The 9852-nt window shown below is 38.5% G+C and overlaps 1 protein-coding gene across 1 annotated transcript in view; it reads right to left on the bottom strand.

Moving 5' to 3' along the window:
• LOC122256105 (lysosomal alpha-glucosidase) overlaps positions 1-9852 on the bottom strand; it is a gene marked incomplete in the record, with an annotated part of 166604 nt that overhangs the window by 90751 nt on the left and 66001 nt on the right.

Raw genomic sequence — 9852 nt, forward strand, 5'->3', positions numbered from 1 at the left:
TGCGTGTCCATATCCGGGAAAAATTGAAAGTCATGAAAATAGAACTTTTAAATGAATTACTGAATTTATATTCACTATTGGTAGGAATTTTTTTTTTATTTGTTATAGACTAAAAGCCAATGTTGCCACACTGCAGGTTTCAATTTGGGCCTTTTTCTTTCTGCTTTCCAGAAGAAAGAAAGTATGAAATAAAAATAGAAGGAAGTAGAATTTTATTAACAATTCAACATTGTGACCACACTGGGCTCATAAATAATTTGATCTAACTTTTTAAGAATTCAAACACTATTGTTGCATACTGTTCGCTGTTATACCACAATATAACCACTAGCATATATTTATAACTAGCAACGTGTCGCGCGTGTGTGTGTGTGTGTGTGTGTGTGTGTAGTGTGTGTAATTCTTATCTAATAATATTTATATTCAATAGATATATATATATATATGTGTGTGTTGTGTAGATGTGTTTTGTGTGTGTTGTGAGTGTGTGTGATTTGTGTGTGTGTAAATTATGATATATATATCTAATATATAATTATAATATATATATATATATAATATGTGTGTGTGTGTGTGCGTGTGTGGTGTGTGTGTGTGTGATGTTCAGTGTGTGTGAATTTCTAAATAGTATATATATATATAATAGTATATATATTATTAATAGATATTGTGTGTGTGTGTGTGAGTGTGTGTGTTGTGTGATGTGTGTGTATGTATTAGATATATATTCTATATTATAATAGAATATTGTTATATATATATATATATGGTATATCTGTGTCGTCGTTTGTGTGTGTGTGCGTATACAGATATATTATAGTATATATATTATAATATATTTTTATAGATATATTATTAAATTATATATATTATATATATATCTAGCTATAATATAGTATACTAGTTTGATATATATATGGTATAGGTATATTATACGAACCTATATATAGTATAGATATATACATATGTATATATGTGTGGTGTGTCTGTGTGATGTTGGATGTGTTTATCATAACTTACATAGTAGTATATTAAAAATATTATATTTATATATTTATATATATATTATATATATTTATATAATATACTTATAAATTCATATTGTTTTTATATATATATAATATATATATATATAATATATATATATTATATATTTATATATGTTATACATATGTGTGTGGTGTGTGTGTGTGTGGGTGTGTGTGTGTGTGTGGTGGTGTGTGATTGTTGTGTATGTAGCATAAATATTAATAAAATTATACTAGATATAATATATTAATATTAATATATATTAAATTATATATTATATTATATATGTATGTTATATATATATATATTAGTTAATAATACAGTACTACGTATATATTATTAATATATAATATAGCTATATTATTATATATATTATATATATATTATATATTTTTTTTAAAAGCATATAGTATGTAAAGATTATATAATTTATTAGATATATTATTATTCCCAAACTAAAAGGAAAACAAAATCTACTAATTCAATACTTTGTATACATATATAGTATCATATATATATATATATATAGATTCTTATATATATATATTATATATATAAATATCAATATATATATACATAATAATATTAAAATATATATTCTATATAGAAAATTATTATAGTATATTATATATATAATTATATAGATTTAAATGTATATAATATTATATATTGTCACATTATTTATAATGATTATGGTATTAAAAATATATATAATATATATATATAAATATACAAAATCCATATACAATAATTCATCAAAAACAGCACTACCAGGAACAAATGTTTACTCTCGTGATAATAAAAGGATTTACGCACTCCCAACACCCCCACACCCCCACCACACCCCCCCCCAACCCCCCGCCCACCCATAACACCCCCATATATCCCCACCCCACCCGCATTTTTCACTAACAAACCTCCAAAACAAATCCCAGAAACTGTCCACCAATATCCACACCTACCATACTTTATCCGTTCGCACCCCCACAATTGGTGGGATCCCAGTTTGTCCCAACAACCTCCCCCCCCCACCATAGCCCTACCCCAATATATGTCCAACAACCCCACCAACCCCCCCCCAAAACAACACACCACTCATACACAACATAACCCGTTAACACAATCTGTGGCTTGATGCAAACCAAAACCTACTAAAATTAACCCACCAACACCCCAAACAAACATATCTCTCTCCCATCGACCGTATAAACTCTTATTATATGTAAGTGTTCACCAAACGCATAACTACAACCAATAGGTATCTCCTTCACTCTCTTCACGCCCTCTCTATCTCACTCTTCATCTTATTCTCTTCGCTACTTTTTTTACCTCGCTATCTACTCTCCTCTCTCTTTTCAACTGAATCTATTTACCTAGATCATACTATCCTTTTATCTATCTCTCTTTATTAGTATCTTTAGTACGTGTTATTATTATAGTTATCTAATAGACGATCTATAACAGTCATTATACAAAGATTACATTGAATCACCACTACTTAGAGCAGATGCCGGGGTATAAGGTCAGGTAACTTTGATTGACAGGTAATTCACAACATAGTTGCTCTACCCACTATTATGCTCTGACCGCTCCTTCAAACGAAAGCTGAAAACCCCTTTTGAAACTACGCCTCTTACATTACAAGACTTTTTTAAACCTTCAACATAAGCACTACTTGGGGTTAGAAGGCATGGTCCCGAGGACACCTCCATAAACCGGGAGGGTGTCAGAGTAATAAAAGCCTGTTATCGCTGTGCCCATACACTCGTGTGCTGAGACTCTGGTATAAAGGCTGTCACAACTTTGGTGAAAACATCAGCTCAGCAACAAAGTGATTGATGAACCGTCCTTGTGCCACTAGTAGTTACCTGGGTGGTTTACGGGGGTGGCCTCTGTCAACATTGGCATTTGTTGTATTCTGCGTTATTTAACGTAGAAGTAAGAACGTAAATACTGTTGTTACGCAGACTTTTTTGCCTTTTAGTGCTGTTGCCTGCTATGCTATCTACATGTGCTATTTTGCTTTTTTCTGCAGGAGGATGACAGCGGAGAGTATGAGGTGCGAAGTTAGGTAGCCAGCACCGCCTCACGCCCCACGTCCGAGCGCAACTCTCTCTACCACAGAGGTAATAGCCTTACGGGCTTGTTAGGAAGAGGCACCGAGTAAGTTCTGGGAGCGTTTCTCCCCCGTTTGGAGCGCTAGCGCTGTACACCGCAAAACATCTTTTTCTTATCCCTGATTTTTTTTTTTATTTTTTTTTTTTTGTTTTTTTTTAAGTTTCTGTCTATTTTTTTTTTTTTTTTTTTTATTACGTAAGTGTTCGTTCCACTGAGAACGCATACCGCGCGGAGGTGAAGTATTATTATGACCTTGTAAGCTCCAGTATTCGCTTGGGAGGGCTCCTGGGGCTATTTTTATTTTTCTTACCGTCCCTCGCCATTTGCAGGTTTCGGCGGTCAGGGAAGTTGGCTTCCACTACAAACTCCGATCCCTTAGTTGGTTACATGGAGACGCAACAGGCTATCCACTGGGGGGGTGCCGCGAGACGGGCGGAGTTCCCGGGGGGCGACTTGAGACGAGTTAGCTGTCTGGTTTAACGAAAGCTAAGACTGTTTATTTTTTTGAATCCTTCTTTTCCTTAGCGATTTGGGATTAGGTTGATACCAATAGGAATAAGGGAAAAAATAGAAAGTAGGAAAGAAAAAAAAGGCCTATAAACCCAAAAGGATCAGTCCCTTACTAAGGAGCAACGGGCATTTTGCCCTCACATAGGTCAGGGTTCGGACCTGGGTATCACGACACCCGAAGTAATCTTTGATTGATCCCCCGTGCTACCCTTCCTCCTCCCCAAGGATGAGGGGCGAACTCCTAAACTTTCTAAGACAACTTTGGAACAACAATGGAACCCGATAACGGACGAAGCCCAGAAGACCATTTATTGATTAGTCCCTCCAGTAGAACGCTATGGTGTGGTGAACATTACGATTGCGGTTGAAATGAATATCGAAGATCGCTCTGAAAAATGTCAACCCCTTTATCATTAAGAAGGTCCCCTTGCCTTGATGGTCAAGTGCGAAGGCACTTTTGATTTTGTTCCGAAAAACTGCGAGATGGTTAGCCTCGTGTGAAAGTTTACAATTTAAACTCTCAGGGTTTAAGGAAATTTGCTTTTAAACTGACGCAAATTCATTGACCTTAAAGTTTAAGAAAGTAAGTAACTATTCCTTTGTTGGACCCAAATACTGTAAGGGGAGTAGTAAGTAATCTTTCCACAGGGTGGATTTGATGACAATGGAAGAAAGAAAGGAAAATTTTGAGGCCATGAAAGACCAAAGGTTGTAGAAGTAGTAAATTGTTTATGAACAAAGAAAGTGGAGATGTATGCGAAGTAAAAACCGGCGGATTGTGTTTTCTGGACTTTTCCTTACCAGAAATTCCAATTACTTTGTTAAAATGTTTTGATATTGAGATCGTTCAAAGTTTCGGACCCTATATTCAAAAAAAACCAATGCGTTCAAATAGTGCCAAAAATTTGGAACACCTCATAACATGGCAATGATAAAGTACAGAACAAATCATGGCGGTATATGTTGCTGGAGCCCATTTGTTACTACTACATGCACGTGAAAAGACCCTAAGTGTGTAGTGCTAAACTGTGGAGATGGTCCACCATCAGTCAGGCTCTGCTGATTGCAGCAGCCGAAGAGAGGACGACTGAGACTATTGGCATACATGAGAGAGCACGATGATTAGCTACGTGGAGGCAAGAAGAAGCTTGACGGTTTGGAAAGCAAACCCAATACTTATTTTACGCTTTTACTCTGCTTACTAGTAACCAACAAAACGTTTCGCCATTGCAAGCCGTTATTAGTCAGCAGCTCGCAGCAAGGGACCAGGAAAATTTCCAGAAATTAAGAGGAAAACAGTTTTAAAAAATTTATATGAATCAAGTTAAATGAATTGACTAAAACTTAAAAGAAATTGCTGATCAACCCAGCAAAAAAGCATCATCAGGAGGATGATACCAGAATCTACATTCTGGTATAACACCTCTTAGTCCAGGCGGAGCCCCATTACTAAGAACTTCGTCTGGTAGTTTTTCTCGCCTTCGTAAAGAAGCAGAAATCTTCTGGGCCGTTTCATCCTAGCAGAGGGGACTGCAGCAGTCCTATGGAGCGCTTTCTGTCTCCAAAAATTCCCGTTATGGAGTGGGCCTTCGCGAAAAGCTTGAGGAGAAGGATGGTGAGGCGATCTTCGCACTCACCCATAAAAAGAAGAAATAAAAACGCGGCGGACAAGGCAACTTCCAGAAGACCCCAATAAAACGTAATCCGACGCGTTTATATACCATCGATGACAATGGAACTGTCGAAGTCTTAGAACTCGAAAAAAATAAATCGCCTTAGATTATTAGCCTCGTCTAATGCCTCCGAGATTCATCGTTTTCTACAAGAGAAAGCCACTTAGAACAGAACGCCTAAGTCTTGACTGACGTAGGTACGGGATATCTGCCTTAAGAAACTACCATCTTGTGGTAGAAAAGACCCGAGAGGACCGAAGGTGGTGGATGGCTTGAGTCCGCGCACTGTACATCCACCAGACAGGAATCTCCCTTTCACATGAAAAGTGATACGGAGATTAATTCTACTTTGAAACACGTCGCATGCAAAGTAAAAGCGTCCAATAACACGGTATCTGTACTATATGCTCGAGCTTATTGCACCAGTTTAAAATGGGTTAATCTATGATGATACTTTTGCCTATTCTCAGGTACAGTCCTGCCAAATAAACAAATTAATTGTTCTAGGTGGATTTTAGTAACGCTCATCTTACGTCATGGCATGGGGGTTCCCTTGGGGGTGAATGGTAGAGGTGAGCAAGAAGTTAAACAGGCTTGATGCTAACCGACTCTGAGCTTGGTTCTGTCTAAATGATGGTAGTTAACAAACGCGGAAATAGACGATGAATACCGGTTATTGTAATTTGAGCTTTATTGGACATATCATTGGTCTCTTCAACACTATGCAGCCAAGTGTCCTGTTGGCACACCATGTGACTAGAAACGAACTCGTTGGGGAAATAAGCCGGATCACCTTCCTAATTTGTATTCAATATTCATGCGACGATGAGACACCACTTGAGGAGACGCCTTTCACGCACCCAAATTTTAGGCACGTAAAAAGAGCTGATGTGTGTCGGTCCTTCGTCAAGGTGCGTCAAAGCTTCGAATAGGTTTGTGGAGAAATAAGGAGAAGATAACCATTGATGATAGAAGTAACAGTGTTTCAAAATTGTATTATAGAATAGTCGCCTGGTCAATGGGCAACGCATGGCCCTAAGACTTCGGACAGATAAGTCGGTTTACGATGCATAGAGGTTCCTATGGTGCGACACCCAGATTGCCGCAGGGGTCGATATTGTGAACGAAATTGAGGGCCTACAGGCTTTTCCACAATAATATCATCAAACGAGAACTTTCGACAATTTACAAACAAGTCGGTAGAGCTAGGGCTCGAAAGAAGCAATTAGACAAGCCAAAAGAGGACGTCCTCGGCGAAGCTTTTGTCTTACTCGCGATTAACAGCATCTACCAGGCATTGCAGAAGGTTCTTGTGGTTCGCACTGGGTCAACACGGAATCATCAAAGAAGAAAAAGTAGAACATTATACCACATTAATGAGAATCAAAACACACTCCACTCTTTAGGTGAGGGGACAACATGAATAATGAATTCACTCTTAGAGACGAATTGACTAACCATAATCGCCAGGCAGTTTCTCGTGTTTTACAATGCAGCTCGGAAAACTACAATCGCTGGCTTCCTGACCACCAAGGAAAAAGAGCCCATCCGAGCTGGCATACCAAGATTCCCTTTGCCACAGGAGATGACTTTGATTTATAATAAAAGATCTTAACAATGAACGAGCTTGTCCGAAGCCCTAGGATAGAAGCTGTGTAGAGGGAAACATCCCCAGGCCCCGATGAGATTCGATTTTATGAGAGATGAGGTGAAGCATGTCTTAATGCACTGGATGGGACATGATTAAGTTGCATTAGAATGTTGTACAATGATATGGTGCGAAAAAGCCAGACTTTTTCCAAATTCATGGCACTTCGCCCCACATCATTCCATATTGAAAGGAGGGGGAATGGGAAATCCAAATCGCGATATCTTTACCGCCCAATTGCGTTGGACAGAGATTTTGACAAGTTGGTGCTTATGCAAGTGGTCATGAGAAAGAATTGGTGAATAGTGGCTTATTGCAATTTTTTTAAATACCAGGAATTTACTAGTTGACGAGCAGTGGGCTTCCGAAGAAGGGGACTCAATCTCTCGATCAACCTAGTAAAACTGGAAAGTCGCAGTGATTCTCGGGAGGCATTTGCCAAAAAGCATTTTTGATTTTCAGTATTTTTAGTATAGAAAAGCATACGGACATGCCATGGCGACAAATGGCCTACTCAGAACACTTTATGCTTTCGGAACTACAGTGGAAATATTGCCTTGTTTATCCACAAATTTCTTATCTGACAGAACGTTTTTTGTAAAATTATTAGCTGACAAATGTCCTTTCTCGGACATTTTTGGTCCAGGCAAACGGGGTCCAACAAGGACGTGTCTTGTACCAACATTATTTTTATGTAAGTTTATGACTTCTACCTGCTCCTCCCTCGGAAATCTTAAATACTCACTGTACGCCGATGATGAACTGTGGCTATTTGGCACTCCAGCAGTAATGAGAGTTCTCGGGCAGAATCAGATCGCAAATGCACTGGATATGATTCTTAACGGGGGCGCTCTGTGGGGGTTTTAAGTGTTCCATAGAAGGAGAATTGGAGGGTGGATCTTTACACATAGGAGAAGAAGCCCATCGCATCGAGGCTAACTCTAGACACCATCCAATACGCCTATTCAAAAATTGCAGATAAAATTTTCTTGGCCTTACTCTTTGATAGTAGATCTTAAGAATTGGAAAGACACATTGGTCAGTAAAGCAATAAATGTCAAAAAGCAGCTCAATTTATTAAAGTGCATCTGGAACAAATGAGGGAAGCTTGATTGAAAGTTCTTTAATGAGGATATATAAATCCCTGATTAGGTCTAAAGTAGATTATGGGTTCAATTGTGTTTGGCTCGGCAACGAGCTCAACTCTGGAAAGGACTGAATGTTGTGCAGAATGCGTGGTTCGTGTCTGTCTTGGAGCCCTTAAGTGCACTCCGATGAGCGCCTGGAGGTAGAGTCGGAGAGTACCTCCCTCCGTCTCAGGACGCGGCCAGCTTGCGCTGACTTACGCCGCTAAAAAGTAGCCAGGGCAGCCCCAACATCCCTAATAGGGTTGTTTTGCGCGGCAGATAGGCCCACAGCACCGCGGCGGAAAGCCCTCTTGTGCAATTGACTCGAAGTCCTCAAAGATAAAGTCGTTATAGATCTCTCTAGTATCGATACCCTGGTTCATTAAATAGTAGCGCCGTGGGAAAAACCCCAATTTTACCATTGGTGTAGAATGGTCCTATCAGTCTCAAAGCACGGTACGGGGAAGGAGGAAGGTTAGCGCCAGCGGTTCAGAGAGATCATTATTAAAACATCTTTCCTTTTTTCATTTTGTATTACCGACGGGTCCAAGACCGTAAGAGTGTTGTGGGTGCGGAGTGTGTTGGTCGACTGAATGTCAAGTTGAGATTTGATATGCGACGATCCATACATCGATATTTCTTGCTGAACTTTTTGCAATAGATTAAAGCTTTAGATTTTTGCCCTTTTCGACGACCCACGATAGAATAGTCTATTTTCGGACTCACTAAGTTCAATGAAAGTATTAAATCTTTAGACACTACCATAATGAATTACGAGGTAATATCATTCGTTTAAATTACATAGTCCAATAAATAATCAAGCTGATTTGGGTACCTGGACACTCGGGTATCCATGGCTAGAATGAACAGGCTGACAATTACAGCCGGGTCGACCTGGTGATCTGGAGCCTGGCATTGTCCGCTAGATCTCACGGTGATTTTGTTTCTTTTATAGAAAAGCAAAAATCCATCTCCTGTGTGGCAAAGTGAGTGGACCGACCCTCACAATCAGGAAAAACCAAAATATTACAATAGAACCTTGGGAAACTAGCCACAGGAAAAACATAAGGAGGAGGTGGTTTGGCCTCGAATTCTTGGGTCAATGCCACACGACTGACACACCGCTCCACATCCCCTAATATTCGCTCGAAAGAAAAAAAAATATTCCTCCAATATGGGAGATGCAATAGATCCAGACAATACCCCACATATTAATATCATTGCGCCGCAAAATTACATAGTACCAAGACAAAAAAATCAAAAACTTACTTACAAATTAAAAATATAGACATTAATTATAAACGCAATATACTATCAGATAATGAAAAAATAATTAGTAAAGTAATCACTTTTCTAAAGGAGACAAAACTTTATGACCTTCTATAGATTGATAAGATAAAATGGAATCATTGGCTTAATGACCTTGGCATGTGCCGCTGGTTGATAGCCAATAAATCCAACAAGTAAGTAAGTAAGATACAGACAGATCGAGATCGATTGCGCTACCGCTGACACCTTATTTCTCTGCCTGTTTATATGTGTCATGCTAGTGTTTATTGATGTGATTATTGTGTTATATTGTATATCATCATTCGTGTACCATAACGTCAGACTATTGTGTAAACCCTGCGTCTCGCATCACATTCCTATTTTGTGTGGGTTATTAGCTCCAACAGACTAAGACACATCAACCTCTCTTTCTAGCTCTCTCTCTCTCTCTCTGTTATCTATTATATATATCATATAT

The sequence above is a fragment of the Penaeus japonicus genome, unplaced genomic scaffold (assembly GCF_977035675.1).
Source record: "Penaeus japonicus unplaced genomic scaffold, GWHDUDI00000001_assembly GWHDUDI00000012, whole genome shotgun sequence".
In the NCBI taxonomy this organism is placed as follows: domain Eukaryota; kingdom Metazoa; phylum Arthropoda; class Malacostraca; order Decapoda; family Penaeidae; genus Penaeus; species Penaeus japonicus.